Source organism: Staurois parvus, unplaced genomic scaffold, assembly GCF_062004578.1.
Source record: "Staurois parvus isolate SC_StPar_1 unplaced genomic scaffold, SC_StPar_1.0 ptg001453l, whole genome shotgun sequence".
Classification (NCBI taxonomy): domain Eukaryota; kingdom Metazoa; phylum Chordata; class Amphibia; order Anura; family Ranidae; genus Staurois; species Staurois parvus.
The window spans coordinates 49,684-74,094 of record NW_028319249.1 but is presented as its reverse complement, the minus strand read 5'-3'; the positions used below and the strand labels follow the sequence as shown (position 1 = coordinate 74,094).

Sequence of the window (24,411 nt, the reverse complement as noted above, 5' to 3'; positions counted from 1 at the left end):
CAAAGCAATCAATATACACTTATTGGGATTTTTTAACCAAAAACATGGAGTAGAATACAGTTTGTCTTAAATTTATGACAAAATTTTTGTTTTTTTGGATATTTTTTATCACAGAAATGAGAAAATATTTTTTTCTTAACATTTTTTTTTCTCAAATTTTTTTTGTTTATAGTGCCAACAATAAAAAGCGTACAGGTGATCAAATACCACCAAAAGAAAGCTCTATTTGTGTGAAAAAAAGAACATAAATTTAATTTATGTACCGTATTGCATGACCACGCAATTGTCAGTTAAACTTGTGCAGCACTGTACAGCAAAAAAATATGGCGTAAATTACAGTATCTATATTATAGTTTGTAGATGCTATAATGTTCACACAAGGCAATCAATATACACTTATTGGGATTTTTTTTACCAGAAATATGTAGCAGAATACATTTTGGCCTAAATGTATAACTAACTTTGAGTTTACAATATACTTTTTATAGCCGAAAGTAAAAAATATTGTTTTTCTTAAAAATTTTCTGTCTTTCTTTGTTTATAGCACAAAAAATAAAAAGCGCACAGGTGATCAAATACCACCAAACGAAAGATCTATTTGTTTGAAAAAAGGACATAAAGTTTGTTTGGGTACAGCATTGCATGACCGCACAATTATCAGTTGAATTAGTGCAGTGCCGAGAGGCAAAAAGAGGCCTGGTCATTAAGGGGGGTTAATCCTCTAGAGGGCAAGTGGCTATATTTGGTCAATGATGTCACCTGGGAGATCCCACCTCTTTGTTTACATTCTGTGATGGGACCCGGAGCTGCCATTTATAATAAGTAGTCAGTGGAAGTGAATTATTTCAGTGGTTAGTGAGGTATTTAATTTGTCAGGTTGGCTAGTCTTGTTCCTACTGATTTATTTGAATCTGCGCTGCTGGATAATGATTGATGATGGGTTTATATCGTGGAACATTTTTTTTTAATTAAGGACTTTCCAAAAAGTGTGTGTCTAATTATTATTATTTTTTTGTCAATGTGTACAAGTGCTATGTGCCTCTTACTCATCCTTGTAGAGGGAGCCAGTATCTCAAGGCTTCTTTATTTTTAAGGGTGGCTTCCAAATTTTGATAAGCTCACACTTGCAGACCCCCACATCCACTAGGCCAAAGCTATGGGAAAGAGGTCATTATCCTCATCAACATACAGTGTGGGTGTGAGAACATACATGATTTAAAATAATTTTGGTGGGTGTTTCTTTTGCCGCTGTCTAGGTGGCCTCATTGATTAGCTGGAGGGGCTTCAGGCAATCAGTAATCACTGAGGTGCAGACCAGGGAGTGTTAGCAATTCATTTTGGTTTTATGTTATGGCTGAAGGTCATTCTGACTTGATCTAATAATTGTGTGAGTAATTGAGACTCATATGTATATAGATAAGACATATGACATGTTCTAATTTTACTGTATATGTTCTAAACAAATGTACCTTGGTTTCTTAGATTTTACCATATTCTTGCAAAGTTTTTTTCTAAGGAAGGAGTTGAGTGACTCTGAAATGCATTGGATTTAGGTAATATGTAAATATGATGTGACGGAGATGTAACAAAACAGCCTTTCAATATGCTACTTTTATATACTTGACTTTTTTTTACTGTGATACTAAATAAAGATCTATGTGAACAGTTTAATCTATGCATTAGTACTATAGAACTGGGGGGTTCGCTTTTATAGTTATCTATAGTATTTAGGGATGTAGGCTCACATACCTCATTATTTTTATCCTCATCAACATAGGTACAAGGTGCTTTGCTCTTCCCCATTTTGAGGGCATATGGACTAGTAGTGTTCCTGACTACCTAACATCTTTCGAGACCCTGTGTAAATGTGTACCTTAGACTGTGCTGTGCTGTACCCTATACTAATAGTCCAATAGTGTATGGTAGTTATGGAAGCAGTCCTTGAGGTAAGACCAGGTTGGCCAGCACTGGAGGTACAAAAAAAGCAGGTGTCACGCCTAATTCTGTGTCTGCTACAGACACAACATCTTTTTTGTGATGTCCTTGGGGTTGGGGTATCAGGAATGGCATCGGGAAAATACCTCTCATGCAGCCGGTAACTGCATCTGGGTTGGGGGTTTGAGCCACAGCACCTTCTGGATACAAAGGGGCAGTGATGTTCTCTTCCTAGAATTTTAGGAAGGATCCACTTTATCCAGTTGCTTTGTAAAGCACAAAAGCGTTAAATAGAGCCAATTTAAATAAACAGACACTTTTTTTGTACCAGCATATGGCTTTATGGGAAACTAAGTATGGCTTCATCATCTGGTCATTGAAGTCCACCCCTTCCATGTTAAGGTTATAGTCGTGGACACAGAGGGGCTTCTCGATAACACCAGCTGCCGTGGCTGTGTGAATGGAAGACAGGACGAAAACATCCCGTTTGTCCTTCCACTTCACTGCAAGCAATGCATCATTTCTCAAGCAGGCTTTTTCCCCCTTTCTAAGACGGGTATTTACAAGCTGTTGGGGGAAGCCCCGGTGATTAGGTCGCACAGTGACACATGCATCAATTCCAAGATTGTATAATGTTTAAATAGTGGCACACTTGTATAAAAATTGTCCACATATAAGTGGTACCCCATGTATTGTCCCCCCCTCTATTGTACAGCACTGAGCAAACCCTTTGGCGCTATATAAACTCGAAGTAATAATAATAATAATAATAATACCCCATATGGAAAAAGGATGACACCAAGTCCCAAACTATCTTGCCACTGCTCCCCATGTAGTCTGGGCATCCGAGGGGCTCCACGTCTTTTCCCTCGTACATCCAAAACTTACATGTATAGCCTGTTGCCCTCCCACAGGTCTTATACCTCTTGACCCCATATCGGACACGATTGCTGGGGAGAAATTGTTTGAATGCAATTGTTGTGCATATAACTTGTTTTGATCCACAATCAATCCATACAGATATTCCGTGAAAAACAACTCCAGAAAATCAAGGGAAGTAGATAAATTTGCTGTTTCCACCTGAATTCTGGGTTGGGCAGTGAATGGGGGAAGTACAGGTGCTGTAGAAATTTTGGGCTGCCAATCAGGATTTGCAAGCACTATGGGCTCTACAAGGCTGTGTTTGAATTCTTGGTGGCTGCGGAACACTACTTGTACAGCTTGTATCATTCTTATGAGACTCGCCACATCACCAAGTGATACTGCAGTGCTGGTATGCATAAGACCAGGATGTACTAGGCCGCTGGTGCTCGTCAGTTCACCAAAAGGTAGAGCAGCACTAGTACTGGCACTCTGCTGCATATGAGAATCATCATGCAATTATACCACCTGTCACGTACCTGGATAGTGAGCCTGACGTGAAGAGGCAGGCCTCCCGTAGAACTCCGGCTCAAGGACCGCTGATGGTGGGACAGCGGTAACAGGGGCACGGTGGGGTATGAGTGCCTGTGATCAGTCCAGTAATAACGGATGAGCTGATAAGCTGTAGGCAGAGAGCAGGGTTCTGATGTAGCCGTGCTGGATGGATGGATACTCGAGAGCAACGTGCTGAGGATGCAGGGTCAGATGAGGCTGGGTTCGGTATCGGTCAGGCAGATCAGGCTTACAGTGGCAGAAGGAAGAGTAGTCAGGTCACAGGCTAGGTCAGTAATGGAAGATCAATCAGACAGGAGCAGAGACAGAAGAATAATCCAAGACAAGCCAGAGGTCAGGGCAGGTAGCAATCAAGCGGAGATTAGGAACAGGCTGGATCGGTATCAGGAGACAATCACAGGAATCAGGGAACACGAGCAGGGAAAAGACCATACGGCAATGGGACAACTACTGCAGCCAGTTTAAATAGCCCTTTTGGCGCCAGTATTAGTGACAGGCGCGCGCTCGTATACGTATGTGCGCATGCGTGTGCGCACCTATGTCCAAGTGCCTGCACATCTGTTCTGCTCGTAAGGACTCTGCGTATGCACATATTTGTGCGCTGTGGAACTTCACCTGCACTATGGGCAGGCCTTTCCTGACATTGCCCCCTCCCTATGGGCAGCCTCCGGTTGCCCAATTGGATCCTTTTTTGTGGGTGACTGAAAAAAAACTCATGAATTAAGTTCATAGCATGCACATTCTGTGTAGGTTCCCATGAATTTTCCTCTGACCCTTACCCCTTCCAATTGATTAGGTATTGCGTCTGGTCCCTCCTTTTGCTACAGTCTACAACAGCCGCAACCTCAAATTCCTCCTCTCCATTAATAATTCCATGCTCAGTAGGCCTTGACCTTCGATCAGAAAAGGGATCTGATACTGCAGGTTTTAGTAATGACACGTGAAAAACTGGATGAACTTTAAGGGATTCCGGCAATGCTAATTCGTAAGAAACATCATTAATTTTGTGTCTTACCAGAAATGGTCCCACAAACTTAGGTGCCAGCTTCCTTGAAGGGCATGCCATTTTTATTGGCCAGACCTGGTCTCCCGGGTGCAGGATCAGTTCTCCCCTTCTCCAGTTCTCCCCTTCTCCTTTTATCGAAAGCCTTTTTGTTGTCCTCCTGGGCTTTTGTGACAATCTCCTGTAATAATTTATTGTTAGTAAAAAAGAAACTTAGTGTATCTTGAGCAGCAAGGACAGAAGTTTCTGGCACAAGGTCAGGTAGAAAGGTAGGGTGAAACCCATAATTAGCAAAAAATTGAGATTGTTTGGTGGCAGAATTGCTGGAGTTATTGTATGCCAACTCTCCAGTGGCAGGAGCGACACCCAATCATCTTGTACAAAAGAAGTATAACACCAGATGTACTGCTTCAGCTAATCGGTATGAGTCTTTAAGATATGATTACACACAAAGGGATTTTTAAGAGAGGGACGGAATGGAGAGGAGTCCAGGGATAGAAATATGGAAAAGCCCTACAAGAGGAGGGGATGTAGAGCAGGATGCAAGGAGCAAAAGAAAAAGAGAATAATTGGAGGGGTTTTTAATTTGAGTAATATTACCCTTAGTAAAGAGGAATTGTTGGTTTTAGATAAAGGGTTAAAATATGCTCCCCCCAATCCAGCAAATAAATTTAGCATATATGTGGATACACAAAAATATATTAGGAAACTCAACATCAAAAAATATTTTTTGGGATTTCCAGGGGCTAAAAGTGTCATCACTAGTGCTCCTAGTAGTGAGATCACTTATACCAAACTTAGAAACAAATCACTTTTTAACCCACAGATTACCAATAACAGTCAGGTGGAAGTTTTTAAGAAGATGGTCAACTTAGATATTGAGAAAATGAATATTGCTAAAGAAACACATAACATTGGTATGAAAATAGGCATTAATCGACTAATCAAAAGGGACAATATAGTAATCAGGCCTGCTGACAAAGATGGAGGCATAGTAATATTACCTAAGGATTATTATCTTAAAGAATTAGAAACTTCCCAAAGATCCTACAGGAAAATATAAGAAAGAACTTGAAAAATTAGTGAAGAGAGGAATAAAGAAAAAGTTGCTTAACAAGAAAGAGTCTAAGTATCTGGTACCGGAAACCTGCAGGATACCGGTCATATACACAGTCCTGAAAATACATAAGGATCCCATTAATCCACCAGGGAGACCGATAATAAATGGGATACAGTCGGTTTTAGCATGTATTGGACAATATATAGACCTATTCCTACAACCTTTGGTGAAAAACACCAGGTCATACCTGAGGGATACGAAACACTTGATACAACTACCTGAGGAAGTAAAAGGAGGTGAGAACATGTTTGTGGCCAGTGCAGATGTGTCGGCACATTATATGATCATTAATCATGAGGATGCTATGGGATCTACGAGCTGGGGTTTAAGAGAGTTTAGTAACCTAACATGGACCCAGAGGAAGTTTATAATTGAGTGTTTGGATTTCTGCTTAGCCCATAATTATTTCTGGCACATTAATACTTTTTTTCAGCAGATAAAGAGAGTGGCAATGGGAGCAAGGTTTGCTGCAAGCGTTGCCAATTTGTCATGGCCCATTGGGAAGAGGAGGCAGTGTACCAACATCCCCTAGAGCAGTGGTCGGCAAGCGGCGGCTCGCGAGCCACATGCGGCTCTTTACACAATTTAATGCGGCTCCTCTGTGTGCCGGGCGCCCGCTCCCCTCCCTCCTCTCGGGCGGCCGCCCCAAAAGTCAGGACTCTGCAGCTAGCCCAGCAATGGGCAAACTACGGCCCGGCGGACCTTTTAATCCGGCCCACGGAGCGTGGCAAACATTGGCTGTCAGGATGTAGGTGGGGCAGCGTGACAAACTCCTCTCCTCTCACAGTCCGCCCTGAAGACCGGAACGGCGCGGGAACACGGCGAGAGGAACGCGCGGAGCAAAGGTAAGTGAATTGACACAATATGGGGAATGAATTACTATAGGGGGGATGAATTACTATAGGGGGGATGAATTACTATATGGGGGATGAATTACTATATGGGGGATGAATTACTATGGGGGATGAATTACTATATGGGGGATTAATTACTATGGGGGATGAATTACTATATGGGGGATGAATTACTATGGGGGATGAATTACTATGGGGGATGAATTACTATATGGGGGATGAATTACTATGGGGGATGAATTACTATATGGGGGATGAACTACTATATGGGGGATGAATTACTATATGGGGGATGAATTACTATATGGGGGATGAATTACTATATGGGGGATGAATTACTATGGGGGATGAATTACTATATGGGGGATGAATTACTATGGGGGATGAATTACTATATGGGGGATGAATTACTATGGGGGATGAATTACTATATGGGGGATTAATTACTATGGGGGATGAATTACTATATGGGGGATGAATTACTATGGGGGATGAATTACTATATGGGGGATGAATTACTATGGGGGACGAATTACTATAGGGGGGATGAATTACTATATGGGGGATGAATTACTATGGGGGATGAATTACTATATGGGGGATGAATTACTATGGGGGATGAATTACTATATGGGGGATGAATTACTATGGGGGATGAATTACTATATGGGGGATGAATTACTATATGGGGAATGAATTACTATGGGGGATGAATTACTATATGGGGGATGAATTACTATGGGGGATGAATTACTATATGGGGGATGAATTACTATATGGGGGATGAATTACTATGGGGGATGAATTACTATATGGGGGATGAATTACTATGGGGGATGAATTACTATATGGGGGATGAATTACTATGGGGGATGAATTACTATATGGGGGATGAATTACTTTGGGGGATGAATTACTATGGGGGATGAATTACTATATGCGGGATGTATTTTCGGTTTTAAAAATGTGGCTCTCAAAATAAATTTCAATCGTGGTTTTGGCGAGATTTGGCTCAGTTGAAAAAAAAGGTTGCCCACCACTGCCCTAGAGGAATTAAAACTGTACAAAAGATACATTGATGACGTGTTTAAAGTGTGGGAAGGGAATGAAGCCAACTTGTTGAGTTATTTGAATCAACTTAATACCAGCATAAATAATATAAAATTCTCGTCGGATTTCATTAAAGAACACATCAATTTTTTGGATCTAAATATTAGTATCAAGGAGGGTAGTATTTACACAATTACATTCTTCAAGGGAGTTGACCAAAATGGCTACATCCCTTTAGATAGTTTCCATTATCCACCCTGGTTGCTCAACATACCTAAAGAGCAATTTATTAGATTAAGAAGAAACTGCACACTAAAAGAAGATTTTTTAGAACAAGTGAATATTATGGAAGAACGGTTTACAAGTAAAGGTTATTCATGGGAATTAATTAAAAATAAGATACAAGAAGTTGGTGATGTAGATAGGACCTTATTTTTGGAGAACAAGACAAAAAAGGATCAGTTTGAAGACCAACTAGCCATTATCTTAGATTTTAATATGCACTATAAAAAGGTTGAAAATACTTTTAGAAAACACTGGCCTATCCTCAGAACAGATCCCATTTTAAATAATATTATATCTGAACAACCTAAATTTATATACAGGAGGGCCCCTACCCTTAGAAATAAACTAGTGACAAATGTATTGGATCCACCATTTAAAAACAGAAAGGTTACGTTCTTGGACCAAAAAGGTTTTTTTCCATGCAAAACTTGCTATACGTGCAAAGCAACAAGGGGGCAGAATCCCAAGAGGAATTATTTTATTTCTAAGAGTAATGGAGTGGAATTTAGGATCAAAGACTTTATCTCTTGTAGGACAGAAGGGGTTGTCTATGTACTGCAATGTGGATGTGGACTGCAGTATGTAGGGCGGACAAAAAGAACTTTGTGGGTGCGTTTACAGGAGCATGTCCAAAACATTAAAAAAGGCTTCCCCAAACACAGCATATCCAAGCATTTTGCAGTGTGTCATAACAAAGATCCCTCCAGTTTAAAATTCTGGGGGATTGAAAGATATAATAAACATTCGAGAGGGAGCCATAAGATATCGTTAAGCCATACTGAATCTAAATGGATATTTGCCATGAAGACGCAGGTTCCCATGGGGCTCAATGTGGAGTTTGACCTGAACTGCTTTATTAGCAATTTCTAATGAACATTAGGTTATATACTCATTAGACATGTATTTTTATTTTGAAAGACCATTTTTATTCTTTAACCACTTCCCGACCGGTCGTTGTATATAAACGGCCGGACCGTGGCACTGCAGGGTCAGGGGGCCGTTTATAAACGGCCTCCCCGAACCCTGTTTGTGCGCGCTCCCCGGGAGCGCACAGCACCGCAATCTGGTGCCCGCTGTGTCCTCCGGACACAGTGAAACACCGATCGTCGGACGGGACCTCTGTACGAGGTCCCGATCATATGATCACTGATTGGCCAATCAGTGATCACATGCAAAGTAGTAAGAAAGATGTCACTTCTGACATCATTGCTTACTACGTGTGAAATCTGTGAATGATCACAGAGGTCACATGGTACAAGGCTATTCACAACAGCCTTGTACCATGTGACAAGCTGTGACCAATCACAGCTCACTCAGTAGTTCTCAATGGCTGCAAGAATGCAGACAGAGAGAAGGAGAAATGATTGCTTTTACATCCTATATGGGTGTAAAAGCAATCAGTGTAAAAAAAAAAAATCTTCATCACCCCCCAAAAGTAGTAGTGTCACCATGGTGACACTGTACTGCTAGGGTGACAATATGTAAAAAATAAATAAATAAAATAAATAATAATATAAACAAAAAATAAAAATGTAAAAAAAAAATGTTTAAAAATTATAATTTTTGGTTATAAACTAATTTGGCTTTTTTTTTTTTTTTTACTAAAAAGATAACGAAATAAATGTTGGAAAAGATTTATGATGAAATATTATTTATTTGCATAATTTTATAAGAAAAACATTTTTTTTCAAAATTTTTGGACATTTTCATTTACATAGCAAATAAAATTAAAATCCCAGCGGTGAATAAATACCACCAAAATAAAGTTTTATCTGTCTCAAAAAAATGGTAAAAAATTCATATGGGTACAGTGTTGCAATTGTCATTCAAAGTGTGATAGCGCTGAAAGCTGAAAATTACCCTGGTCAGGAAGGGGGTAAAAGTGTCCGGACTGGAAGTGGTCAATTCCATCTGACCTAAATGTATGTTTAATGATGTATTTTATATATTTTTAACCATTTTAAATTATACGATTTTTTTTGTTTATCATCACATTTAGTCCATTTGTTTCTCATGACAATTGGGTTTCTTAACATGTAAACATCTTATGAGTGTAATTGCATGAATTTATTTAATATTTTCTTATTTTCATATATTATATATGTATTTATACATATATATACATTTTTACATTGCTTTTCAGTATTTGCCCAAGTATAGTTTTTTTATTAGGTATTAAAAAGTTTTTCCTACTTATGCATCCTAAAATACTATATATATTTTTAAGTTAGATTGGTTCCTCGAATATATGTATTTATTTAAATATCTATTGATTTTACATGTACAGTATATATATATATTTTTTTTTTCAAATAAAGAGATTGAATATTAATATTCATATTTTTATTTCTATTTAGACTTTTATTTTTCATATATATATTTTTTACCATATAGTGCAATAGTTTCCTAATTTTTACATTCCGTTTTTGGCTCTTACTGTATGTTTCCCCTGGCATCATTTCATTTTTAGCCATTTAGATAACAGTTTTGGGTCATTTAGCTTTTTTATCTGTATTCCCCATTTATTTAATATCCAGGTATGGGGTAATAGGTTTCCACCTTGATGTAGGAATAAGAGGCACCATTAATAATCGATAATCAAAGTTTTTTTCCCGTTTTTATTATTTATAAGAAGGGTTGCGGTAACTCTGTTTATTTACCGCTCTGGACTACAGGAAAATGGCCACGGGTGGCCCACCCCCGCTGGCTGATTGACATTTCGACAACCTATAAAAATGAGTACTAGTCACCAATAGCACAATCATGAGGAAGTTACGTGTGGAGCGTGACACAACGCATAGATGCATGGTGACGTAATTCCGGCGGACACCATCTTGGTACACCTTGTTTCATGCAAAGTACACCCATAACATGTGGTGTGAATGCCTGCATATTACTGTTTAAAAGTGAGTGTAAACTTGGCGTTTTTTCATCTATATAAAATGGAATAAATAGTGTTGAGCATCTGTTTTCTTCTTTCATGAGCTACATGTGAGTAAGTTGGCTGTATTGAGGTTACCTACCTACCTATCCAGTGGAAGGGGAATCTTTTGCTGTGTGTGGCCGTCATTGATGTAAGAGTCTCTGGAGATCGGATAGTGAGGAGATCTTACTCGTAAAGAATCCAGGTGTGATCCAAAAGGCGTATTGGCCCATTGGGTCATGTGAAGGAGATGAAGGGACATTTTAGCCATTGAAGGATATAAATCGGCTTGTTTGCACATCCACTGCACCATCTGCATGTCCTGAAATAGTGAAGCACCTTTTTTGCAAAATTCGTTACTAATGTTTTGCACTTTATTGGATGTGTAATTCTTACTATTGATATTTTCACCATTTTGCATTCTTTTATTAATTTTTTACCACATGTGTTAGTGTTGTGATTTTTATAGTTTTATGTGCTTATTGTTTTGAGGTTTAAGCACTTGTCACTTTGTTTTTTATGATTATATCGCCTTTGGGATTCACTGCTTATACACTTGGTGTATGTTCATCATTCCGATTTTTGGGATTGGGTAGTTTAATATTTTATTTCACATACATTGGGTTAAATGTAGGATCAAGTTGATTGGTTCACAATATTCACCATGTATGTGACACACAGTATTATGCTTCAGATCCCTGTAGGATTTCATCACAACAATTTTTACAATTATTTTTTATTCTATGATTATTTATTGTTTATATGTTTATGATATTTTAGCGCTGCACCAATATATTTGAGTATTTTGTGTTTACACCTATAGGTATATGATTGGGGTACTAGCAGCTTCACAATATTTACAGGCCCATATAAAGCGCATGGGGAATACCATTTTATATTTAAGCATAATCAGTTGTTTGTCTTCTATGCTTTTTACTATGCTAGGAGGGAAATTTTGTTGAAATGGAAACAGTCGGCTCTGTCGTCAGTCTCAGGCTGGAAATCGGCAATCAACGGGGCACTTCCGCTATACAAACTTACTTATATGAGCCATAATTACCCAGATAAATTTGATAAAATATGGGCTGGGTGGGTGGAGGCTCAGGGCCTAATGGTATAACCTTTGGATTATTGCCTTGCGGGTATGTCCAGTTTGTGCTGTTTATTTGCTTGGTTATTGTTTCTGCTTATGATTTGCCTTTTGCCTTTTCTCCTTGCCCCTATACCCAGGATGTCCAGTTGACTCAGTGTGATCATTAGTGTGGAAATGTCATATGTATTGTATTGTTACTGCTTGTCATAGGTTTTCCTGTTCTTGTGTACCTTGTTTTGTTCTACTTATGTACAATTTCCATAAACGCAGCTATTAAAAAAAAAAGTGAATTAGCTATGATTTTACTGTAATTGTGTATTGCTTTTACTCATGTGGATCTGCTTTCTTCTCTCTCTGGGACGGAATGTGCCCAGGGAGAGAAGATTGCATAATTTCCTGTACTTGTGTAAATGTGAACACAGGTACAGGTAGATCTGTGATAGGGAAGGGATCAATTAGCAGATCCAGGCTGAACATCACTGGCCTGAATCAGCTGATTGTTAGGTCCGGCACCGAATCATAGCACCGCCGGGTCAGCGGGCACGTGTGCACGCCCCCAGCCCATGATCATAATGGGAGCACAAATCACATATATATGTCATTTTGTGCAGCAAGTCCGCCCTATAGCAGTAATACTGCTGTAGAGCAGACTTAAAGTGGTTAAATATATGTAACAAAAAAGAGGCTAATCAGACTTTACTGGTACAGAAGAGACCATACTTGAAGGAAAAAATTATTACAAACTTTACTACATAAACTATTAAAATCCAAACTGGATCATACTGTTCCTAAAATTAGCATATACGCTATCTTATATTAATTTCTCTTCATATATAATAGTAAAGACTAACAAATGTCCACCACAGTCCTGGCCTATTATAGTATTTATAATAATATATATAGTGCTAAGCATAAATGAGTACACCCCAACAGATTTGTCAAAAAACCTTTGCTTTACTTTCAGAATCAACTTTTTCTATGGGACACTATACTACAAAATACTCAATGTGGGACATTGATTGCAAACAAGGTTTGTTAATTTGCACACAAAAAAGGTATTTTTCCTAACAAATTCATTCAAGACGATGTTGCAAAAAGGAATACACCCCAATTAAAGTCTTAGAAGCAAAGCCATAGTGTGTAAATCTGTAATTATCAAAATAGCCCACTAGATGGCAACAAGTAATAGATAGCTTGTCTCACAACAATGGAAATTACCCCAATTCCAGCAACACTATTAGTGGAAGATTCTCAAAGCCCCACATCAACCAAAGACCAATATGAGCTCCTTACATAGAACCCAGTACTATCCATTAGATCCAAAAGCACAAACAGGATACAACGTGTCTGTGGACAAATACATTTGCACAATGCTCATCTTATATTAGAATAACAGCTGCCTATCATAAAATCAAGAAATCCCACTGCATGTTCCTGTCAACCACTCTCTATCACCTCTATTATTGTCTCTGAGGGTCAGCCTCAGAGGCCAGTAGCTATAGCAGTAGAGAGGCTCTCACCAACCAGAAGGATAGGTATACAAGCAGGTCATCTTGGTGAATGATGCAGGCTCATCCCAGTTGTGGAGTCTAAACACTAACCAATGTTCCCCAGAGCTCCTAATGGTGAAGATGGGTTTTGCTGTGTGTTAGCACCAGGTCATGGTTGTGACAGAACGTGGCGTCCGACTCCATGCCCATCTCGTGACAAAGGACCAGCCAATCTCATACCGTACTGTCACTTGTGTAACAATACCACTCTCAGCTGCACCCTGCACAAAGATTTTCCATCTTGCGGGAACACAATCTATGTGCCAGCAGCCTGAGAGCGATTGTTACTGGGTTAGGTTAATTACGCAAATTAACCCTTCACACTGCCATCACCGCCTTTTTAAAGAGAAGAAGAAAACTCACAAATCCTAGCAATAACACTATGAATTTAGCATAAATGTCTGCAACACACACTGTCACCACAGACAGGTATATTCAGAGGATTATTGTATACAGTAGCACTCTTCAAGAGACAGGGATTCTTTAGTTTGAATTAAAAGCTTTAGAGACACTTTCAGCACTTTTTCAAAATAGGGTCTATTGCTAAAAAGGTCAAAATAGTGCAATTAAGATATTTACAGAAAAAGATGTTACAAATACATAAAGAGAACAATAAAGCAACAGAGAAATAAAAGAAAGGAGTTAAGAAGGCAGAATACTTGCAAAGTCCTGGTTTAGCAGAGTCCAATTGTCCGAGCAAAAATGTTTCCTTGGCTCTCAAGTCCGTTAAGATGTTTCTTCATAGATGTTAAACGAGAGCTCCCCTTCACCAGGCCTGTCAGTCCTTTTCTATGATATTAAAGGGGTGTCGCCTGAGAACAACTGACCAATCATTTGGTTTAGGGGATGGGTGCTAGGAGGTCACCAAGTTTATGACCAAGTCCCAACAACAATTTCATACTAATATTAATAACTTCCAGTATGTGCAAGTGGTATTCTAGCAACTGGCAGATTAATATTCAGAATTATATTTCAAACCCAGGGATACCAAACACAGCATATCTTTGTCACCCAGGAGGGAAGAGACTGCTTTCTCCCCTTTCCTATGTGCTAACATAGTCATGTATGACCTTGATTTGTTTGGCATGATATGCCCTTTTCAAATATATAATTAATATTAATGTGCCCAGTTCCTGTTGAATTCTATGAATTCTATGTGGAATTGTTACATATGGAATAGACATTTTATGGCAGGCTCTGCCTTCCTAGAGCCATAATGGCCTAACAGGTCATGTGTGATAGCTGGAATGAGTTATTGTTTTACGATAGGGCAGCGGAAAGTGGGTTTCATGGTTCCTGAAAATAGACATCCTATCAAGACTAATTAGTGGTTTACAGTTCTGGAGCTGCATCTATTTGTGTTTTAATTAAGATAAGAGGCTCTTTTGAAGTTTGTTACAAGTTACAGCTACAGCTGCAAATTCCATAGTTTGCAAAGGGGTAGGGGGGAAGAATAGGAACACTGCTCATGAAAACAAAATGGCTGAGACCTTAAAAAGATGGCTGTTGCATACAGCTTCCATGTCTCTATTGCGCATAATCATTACAATGGTCCTCGGGATCACCCCACAAGGAAGTGAGCAAGCTGGAGTCCATTAACAGCTATAGCAGGTAGGGATCAAGCGGAAGCGTAGTTAGTAAACAAGACAATGGTCAATAACGTGGTCACAGGTTGGAATTAAGCAGAAGCATAGTTGAGGAACAAGCCAAAGTTCAGCAACAAGTGAAAGTGGAGATACAGACAGCAGCAGGAGTGACAAGAGCAGGTTATTGGCTGGAAAGAGCACACAGGAAATTCAGAGACATGTATTAAATCAGGAAGTTCATGGGAGGAGCAAAGAGTTTAAGGTTCACCAAAAACAAAAGACAAAGCAGGAAAGTCCAAACAATCAGACAAGGGACTGTCTAGCATCTCAGGTGGCTCATTAAGAAGACACATCACCAAACATTGCAGAGGTTGCAGGTTCAGATCCGGGTAACACTTATATAGGTTCCCACCACCTGAGAATGCCAAAAATGCCTCCTTAAGCATTCGCAGCGCAGACACACCACAGAGCATGCACCAAAATGGTGCCAGCTCTGATGCATTAATACAGGGTTCATTGCCCAAGCACCATCCAAAGGGAGCGACCAGCAACAGTGCCTGTATAGGGGAGGGCAGACCCCAAGGAACTCAGAACATCTTCCCTGCATTCAGATAAACCAAGGAGGAAAAGGGTTGACCTGACAGTTGGGCCCAAGCATCCAACCACTCAAAGTCCATCCCTAATCCAGCACTGCAACCACAATAAAAAAGTTGCCAAACTATGTCAACAGATCAATGATAACCTATAATAACACAGTGACCAAAGAAACCGTGACTATGTATAGTTATATTAAACTGCACAAAGTTGAAACATTTACAGGGTATCAATGTAAATTAAAGAATCAGTTCACCTTTGGGAACATGTTACATGTTCCACCCATTTTTAGGGTGGAACATGTGACATGTTCCCATAGCTACAGCCATGCCCGCCACCCCCTTCCTCTGACAGATAATATGGGGAGAAGTTCCTTTTACTATCTGTCAGATTTTAAAACACTTCTGTGAATGAATGAACTGCAAGTCCCGGCAGCCTTAGCGACTATGGGCTTATAGTTTTCAGTGAACTGCCACGGCACTGTGGAGTGCCGTGGTAGTTCATTGAAGTTTCCTGTCAGAATATCTGCTTAGCCGTACATCCCGTACAGCAAGTAGATATTCTAACAGGTCTGCAGGAGACCTGCATGGCATCAGCGATCTATTGATCGCTGGTGCAATGCTTTTCAGGCTCCTTTGGACAAAAATAATAAATGCACATTTTTACCTGCAAAAAAAATGTGCATTTAATATATATGTCCAAAAGGTGAACTTATCCTTTAAAGAATTTTGCATTTTAATGTTGTTCTTTAAGCATTATTAATATCACTTCTTTCCCCAAACAGAATTTTTAAAACTTTGTTTTGGCAAATAATTCATATGGCAGTCCCTGGCTCCCCATGCCATTTGTTTAACCGCCTCCCGCCCGCCATATAAGGTAATGACGGGTGCAAGGCGGTTCTCTCGTTCTGGGAGGACGTCATGTGGACGTCACTCTAACCATGCATGTGCGGCTCTGGGAGCGCGCAGCGTGGCGATCGGTAGTCCGAGGGACACAGCGGATCACCGATCAACGGAAAGAGCCGAAGATGTCGGCTCGGTCATGTGATCAGCTGTGTCCAATCAAAGCTGATCGCATGTATATAGGGAAAAGCTGGTTATGGGCATTCCTCTCCTCACAAGCTGTCACGCTGACAGCTCGAGAGAAGAGGAGAGCCGATAGTTGGCATTCCTCAGAGGGAACAGGTACACTGATCATCAGGGCACTGATGATCAGTGTGCCCTGATGATCAGTGTAGCCCCAGCAGTGCCACTTGTCAGTGCCCATCAATGCCTGCTGTCAGTGCTCATTAATGCCACCTGCCAGTGCCCATCAGTGCCTCATCAATGTCACATATTAGTGCCTACCAGTGCACATCAATGCCACATATTAGTGCCCATCTGAGCTGCCTTTCAGTGTCACCTATCAGTGCCAGTCAGTGCCACCTATCAATACCAGGCAGTGCCACCTATCAGTGCTGCCAATCAGTGCCACCTATCAGTGCCAGTCAGTGCTGCCTATCAATGCCAGTCGGTGCCGCCTATCAGTGCGCATCAGTGCCACCTATCAGTGCCCGTCAGTGCTGCATGTCAGTGCTGCCTAACAGTGCCAGTCAGCGCCACCTAACAGTGCCAGTCAGTGCCACCTATCAGTGCCAGTCAGTGCCACCTATCAGTGCCATATTTGAGTGTCTTTCAGTGCCCATCAGTGATGCCTGTCAATGCCCATCAGTACCACCTATCAGTGCCAATCAGTGCAGCCTATCAGTACCCATCACTGCAGCCTCATTAGCGCACATCCGTGAAGGAGAAAAATCACTTATTTACAAAATTTTATTTATACCAAAAACTAAGAATATTTTTTTTTTCAACATTTTCAGTTGTTTTTGGTTTGTTTAGCAATTTCATATGGGTACAGTGTTGCATGACTGCGCAATTGTCATTCAAAGTGTGACAGCGCTGAAAGCTGCAAACTGGCCTGGGCAGAAAGGGGGTATAAGTGCCCTGTAAGCAAATGGTTAATAATCCCTTATCCATTAGCCTATAAAAATGAATTACTGTGTTCCAACATTTGGCTTCCATTGACTTGAAATTCATATTGTTTCAGATTCATCACCCAAATTTTTTTAAGTCCATGAAACTACCCCAAATGCAAATCCTGAGCATTCATCTCATCACTACTAATCAATACAAATATGTTTTTATGTGCAGCACAAACTGCTGTTTAAAAATGAGAATGAGATCAAGTGATAGTGAGGCATGGTACGACAAAGTCATCAGAACGATCTCCGAAGAGACCAGGAAGGGGATAAAAAAGTGATCTAATCTAGAGTACATGCGATGTGGTGTGGAATAGAACGTGAATTGCCTATGGAGAGGATGTTTGACTTGCTAGGCATCGAAGAGGCGATGCTCCCGAATCAATTTGAGTCATTGAGGAGGAGCATAGCCTCTTCGATGGAGTAGGGGCAAAGATCACTCTTCTATCCTTATGGGGAGACATAACTAAATTAAAATCCCCCCCAATAATCATAGAGGGAGAAGATATCAAACATAGCTTGTCTAAAGTCTGAGAAAGGAATAACAGCTGACTAGAGTTGGGCGCATACAAATTCAAAAGTACCACTGGAGAGCCCGCATACATACATTCCAACATAACATAAAGACAATGTGGGTCAACTTGAGAGGAGGAGACCCTCAGGGAGCAGTTTTTCCGGATCAACATAGCTACTCCGGCTTTCCCGAAGGGATCAAAGGCTCAGTAGGATTGTGGGAAGCTCTTGGAGGCAAAACTAAAAGAGCCATCCTGTTTAAAATTGGTTTCCTGAAAGAATATAATATCTGTTACCTAGAATCTGAACTCCTTCAGAACCATCCACTGTTTTTGCATTGAATTAAGCCCCTTGACATTATATGACAACAGCCTTAAAGTCATCATGCGACAGAAATAGGTATAGCAGCTGTACAACCTGAGCATACAAAAAAATTATCATCGATGAGACAAGACAGGAATCAACATATACAGAGAACCAGGCAATTATCGTGGCAACAGGCCTAGTAATAACAAATGCATAACAAAGAACAGAAGTCGCAGTGAATACGACTGGAAATAAAGATATCATCAAAAATATAAACCCATCAGGACAAAAAGCCTGACATACAAGGGGGCAACACGACAGCTGGAAACCTCTTCATCCCGGGTTTAGTAGGTGTTAAGATCTTGCGGGGAGTAGCAGAAGACCTGGATGGTGTAGGAGGTTGCAAAAAGGCCTCTTATGGCAGGGAGGGAAGACCCAGCTGTTTGAAGAAGGCGTCTGCTTCATGTAGATTGCGGAGTAAAACTTTGGAATCATCTTTGGTGACAACAAGCTTAAAAGGAAATCCCCACTGGTAGGCAATACGATGCTGCTGGAGATGAGTAGTAACTGGCTTCAAAACACGTCTCTTAGCCAAAGTAACAGGGGATAGGTCACTGAAAATCTGAAGCTTGTCCCCCTTAAATTCCAGGGAGGCTTTTTTGCGGGTAGAGGTGAGCAAGGCTTTTTCACTCTCGAAGTAATGAATGATGACGTCTCTGGGACTAGAACCCTCAAGAGGCTTTGGGCCTAACAATATATTGGCCTTGTCCATACGCCAGTCAGCATTTGGGACTTTTTGAGCCAGACTGGTAAACAGAGATAGCATGTAAAGTTTAAATTGGGAGTCAGGGACCGTTTCAGACATGCCACAAACACAAATATTCTGGCGACGTTCCGTTTTCCAGGTCCTACTGCTGCAGCTGTAATTGAGTCACGGAATGTTTCAAATTCGCATTATCCTCTTCCAAGACATGCACATATTGCACTAATTCATTAAACTTTGTTTCAAGGTGGTTTGTGTGGTCTCCCAATTGAGTAATCTCCCTCTTGAGCTCCTGGGCTAATTTCCTGATTTCAGCCGAGATAGTGCAGCTGATATTGAATACAAAATACCTGCAATTTTTCCTCCAGGATAACCATCGTCGGATAGGGGGGGTACTGAAGTAGGAGGCAAGACAGCAGGGGTGTCTGTGTCCATCCCCGGCATTTCAGTGGACTCTCTGGAGCACTCACTTGACCCTCCGCAGCTACTCGAGGCCGGGGATGCAGGCCTAGTGAAAAGACCTCAGATCCAGAGGAGGCAGCATGGGCAGCTTCCACCACCCGATTTTTCCCATGTGTGTGCTTGAGGGTGTCCTGATTTGGAAGAGAGCACTCCCAGGCCTGTCCGCTTCAGAAGAATGTCGGGAGGCCGTTGCAAACTGAGGATCGGAGGAGCTCACCCATCACATGTCCTCCATCTTGGGATGCTGCACATGCTCCTCCAGTTCATACCTTTTGATGTTTATGTATTATGTACAAAATTAAAAATATTTGTTCTGAACTGTATTTTGATTTTGGTTTAAAGTCTTAAAAGATTTAAGGATCTTAGTGTATATATGGTACTTTGATATGTATGTGAGATAGCTATGATTAACCAGTAGCAGACTGCTCCATATAGATATACTGCTGCAGGAGGTGGCTCTGTGCTGGATTACGCACATGTATGTGTGCCAACCACCCCATCTGTGCTGTCATTCAGCACAAGTTGATCAGCAGGTCTGAGCCAATAATTTATGGCCAGGACCCACTGATCCGCTTAGCGGATCACAGTACAGAGCCTTGTGTTTACAAATAACACAGGGCTCTGTACACAGAGCATAGATGTGGCTGTTTTTTTCTCCCTGCAATGCAGGGAGATAAAACAGACACATCTCTTAGTAGAAGCAGCACACATTGTTAGGCAACACTTGTTAGGCACACAGTTAACCCTTTGATTGCCTACTAAACAATATGATAGTGTGACAAGAACACGCCTATCTGAAAAAGAAGGTTTCTAAAAGATCCACGCGGAGTAGTATGAATTCAAATGAATTTAACAATACTTTATTTGATCACATAGATCATGGGGAGGTTAAACATGAGCACGGTGTACATATGAAAAAAATAAAATCATGTTTAAAAACACTTAGCGTCTTCAATTTAGGGTCATCTTAGCCAACAGAGCACCATATAAGGCAGAGTAGTGTAATGATGGAATAGTTATCCTGGATGCTAAAAACATTGTGATTAAAAAGAGTGATAAAGGGGGGAATGTAGTACTACTAGAGAGTGTGGAATATGAGAAGGAGGTGTTTAGACAGCTGAGGAGTCTGGATACATATCGCAAACTACATAATAACCCGTTCCCAAAACTGGTGGTTGATCTAAATAAAAAAGTGGGATTGGCACGTGAAGCAAACCTATTAACCAAACGGGAATGTGATATGTTGACAGTTGATACATATAATATCCCCACCTTCTACGTAATCCCAAACATACATAAAAATCCCTCTCAACCACCGGGACGCCCTATAGTATCTGCTATTGGTGGCCCTTTGGAACCAATAGGTAAATTTGTAGACGACTTGATCAAGGACTTGGTCTTGGAGCTCAAATCTTATGTAAGAGATACGGGGGATGTACTTAAAAAAAAAAAAAAAAAAAAATTCTAAATGTAAAAGTACCAGAAGGTGCACTCCTGGTGGGCATCGATGTGGAATCACTTTATACCTCCATCCCACACGTTTGGGGACAAAAAGCGGTGGCCCATTTTCTGGAGATATATTTTCCTGAAATGGAGGCCCAAAATGAATTTATATTGGATTTGCTTGAGTTTATGTTGACCCATAACTGTTTTCAGTTTCTGGGCTTCTTCTATCAGCAAATATGTGGTACCTCCATGGGAGCACCTTGGGCCCCGGCATTCGCATGTCTACATCTAGGTATGTGGGAAGAGGAGCTAGTATATCCCTCCACTCCCTATAAACAATATGCAATAACCTGGTTGCGATACATTGATGATGTCCTAATGGTATGGGATGGAGGTATGGATGAGCTTAAAAGCTTTATGGAATTTTTGAACAAGAATGATAGAAATATCAAACTTACTTATACAGTGGATAGAGAGGTGATAACGTTTTTGGATTTGTCAATCTCTGTCCACGAAAATAAACTGGTCACTAAAACATTTAGAAAGGAAACAGCGGCCAATACACTTCTACATGCTAATAGCTACCATCCAAAGAGTCTAAAACAGGGAATCCCTATTGGTCAGTTCCAGAGAATAAAAAGAAACTGTACAGAAGAATTAGAATATAGACATGAATCTATCCAGCTCTACAAAAGGTTCAGAGAGAGGGGCTATTCACATAGAACCCTAAGAAGAGCAAAAAGAAGAGCCCTCGGTAAATCAAGAGAGGAACTAATTAATAAATCAAAACCAAAGGCAGCTGCGAATACTGAAAACCAACCGGTAAGATTCATAACTAAATTCGGACAACAATGGGATGAAGTCAAGAAGGCCCTGGACTCCCATTGGCATTTACTAATTCAAAATCCGCAGATAGCGAAAGTGGTAGGAGAGAGCCCCCATATGGTGGCAAAACGAACTCGGAATCTAAATGATATATTAGTACAATCAGAATTTCAGAGGGTACCACAGAGAAACTGGCTAACTAGGAAGACTGGTGTATATGGTATGTTTCCATGTGGTCATTGTCAGATTTGTCCATTTGTACATAAGTCTAATCAGTTCTTCAACAATGATAACTCTAGGATATTTCAAATACGAAGCTTCATTAACTGTTCTAGTAGTAAAATGATATACATGATAGAATGCCCATGTAAAAAGATTTATATAGGTAAAACCAAAAGAAGCCTTAGGACTAGGATTGGTGAACATCTGAGAGACATTAGAAATGAAAATAGGAATGTAAGAAAGGGAGAAAAAGTGAACCCATTGGCGCAACACTTTAAAGAAGTACACGGGGGCAAAACAGATGGTCTAAAAGTAAAAGGGATCTTTCTGCTGAACATTTCGGCTCGTCGGGGTGATTTTGATAAAGTCCTCCTACAAAAAGAAAAATTCTGGATTTATACCCTAGGGGCACTTGTCCCATCTGGACTAAACACAGAACTTAACTTTGGGGTGTTTTTGAAATAAATTCCCTTGAACTCTCTATATACCCTGAGCTATAATCTACATTGCGATACCTTATATATGAACTAAATATGGGCCTCTGTGGACAAAATATGAACCTAATTGTTCAATTCTTTCTACTCTTATTAGGTGGTGAGCATATAGAACAATAGGACTGTTTTTGAAATCTTAGTAGCTGGACTTGGTTTTGATGTTTCCCTATGTGAAAGTGAAATATGCTAATAATAATCTCCTGTTTATCATTCTCTTGGAAGATGATTTGATCCATAGTAATTAGGCTCCTCTTCCACATCCAGCAATCATTTTAAAATTCAAGATATATGTTTTAATTCACTTTTGGATATTCCCAATGTAGTGATATTCTTTCAACACAAGATGGCGAGGTGGAGACTTTTTGGTATGCAATTAGTGCACCATATAAGGCAAAGGATTGAAGTCCCCTCCCAGTTCTGACGAAGTCTGCGGTGATTGGCGGACAAAACGCGTCAACGTATTGACGTCACTATGCTCGGCGTCTTCACAGGGTGCGGCGCCCACGAGGCGGGAAGGAACGGCGGTGTCACAGCTCCCTGTTAGGTAGGCCCAAGACCTTTTGAGAACTACCAGTGGGCTATTATCACAGCGGTTCGCAAACGGCAATCCCTCAGGGAAACATATCTTCCACCGGTGGCAAGTTATTTAAAAGCTTACGGCTGTTGAGATTTACAGAGCCTACATGGTGTTCATAGGGCATGTTGTATGGGCCTAATTTACCCTGTATACTCGGGGAATTTTTTGGAAATCCTCTCAGGAGGAGAATCTACATATATATATATATATATATATACGCTATCCTATTCAGGTATTTTTTTGCTGTGACATAGCCACATCCTTATAAAACCGCAAATAACCTTCTCAAATTGAGCAATTTTTGGAAACCCTTTACTGGGTATATTAAATTCAGGTATCTACGGCCTGCTATATGCTATATACACACTATATGTGTTTGAAATCCACGCATCGTGTATACCTGGTCCCTCACCCCCATATGCATTTTTGGAAAAGCATCAAGGACCTGATCTTAGTTCAAGTCGACAGGAGTCTTCTTGATCCTCATTGATGGTAATATATCCACATCTCTATGTGTGTTTTGTTTTCGGGGTTACCTGATGCCCATGATCTACACATTTATTATCTTTTTCTATGTATATCCTCAGAATCATTTGGTACTGTGGACCTTGTTCCATTTGGGGTGGCTATCCAGGAAGTCCCTACATTTGAGAGGCGGGTATGATAGTCTCACCTCTGAGAAGGTAACAGCAGTATCCATTGACTATTGTGGAGGGAGGCCTGGTAAATTTTGGATGTGATTTGGTTTCCATATTGCTAGATACATACCATGTATTTTTGTGTTCCAGCTTGTACATTCCAGGAGGTCCCTGACATATACTGGGAACACACCCACTGAATATACGGTTCACACAAATATTAAGCAGGAAACCTACGGAAATCCAGGATAACTATTCCATCATTACACTACTCTGCCTTATATGGTGCTCTGTTGGCTAAGATGACCCTAAATTGAAGACGCTAAGTGTTTTTAAACATGATTTTATTTTTTTCATATGTACACCGTGCTCATGTTTAACCTCCCCATGATCTATGTGATCAAATAAAGTATTGTTAAATTCATTTGAATTCATACTACTCCGCGTGGATCTTTTAGAAACCTTCTTTTTCAGATAGGCGTGTTCTTGTCACACTATCATATTGTTTAGTATGCTGTCCCCTGGGTTTATGTATCCACACTTGTACAAGTGAGTCGGAGAGGTGCTTATGACATTAACAATTAGTGTCATTTTTGGTGGCTTGCTCTTGCTTTATTGTTGTGAACCCTTTGATTGCCCCCAAATGTTAACCCCTTCCCTGACAGTGACATTAGTACAGTGACAGTATTATCACTGATGGCTGTATTAGTGTCACTGGAGA

At 40.4% G+C, this 24,411-nt stretch overlaps 1 long non-coding RNA gene across 1 annotated transcript; it reads left to right on the top strand.

The window, feature by feature from the left end:
- Positions 1–22,962: 22,962 nt before the first annotated feature.
- Positions 22,963–24,120, top strand: LOC149435893 (uncharacterized). The gene is made up of 2 exons (XR_016308356.1): positions 22,963–23,735; positions 23,841–24,120. It is a non-coding gene; the product is annotated as an uncharacterized LOC149435893 (long non-coding RNA).
- Positions 24,121–24,411: the final 291 nt, after the last annotated feature.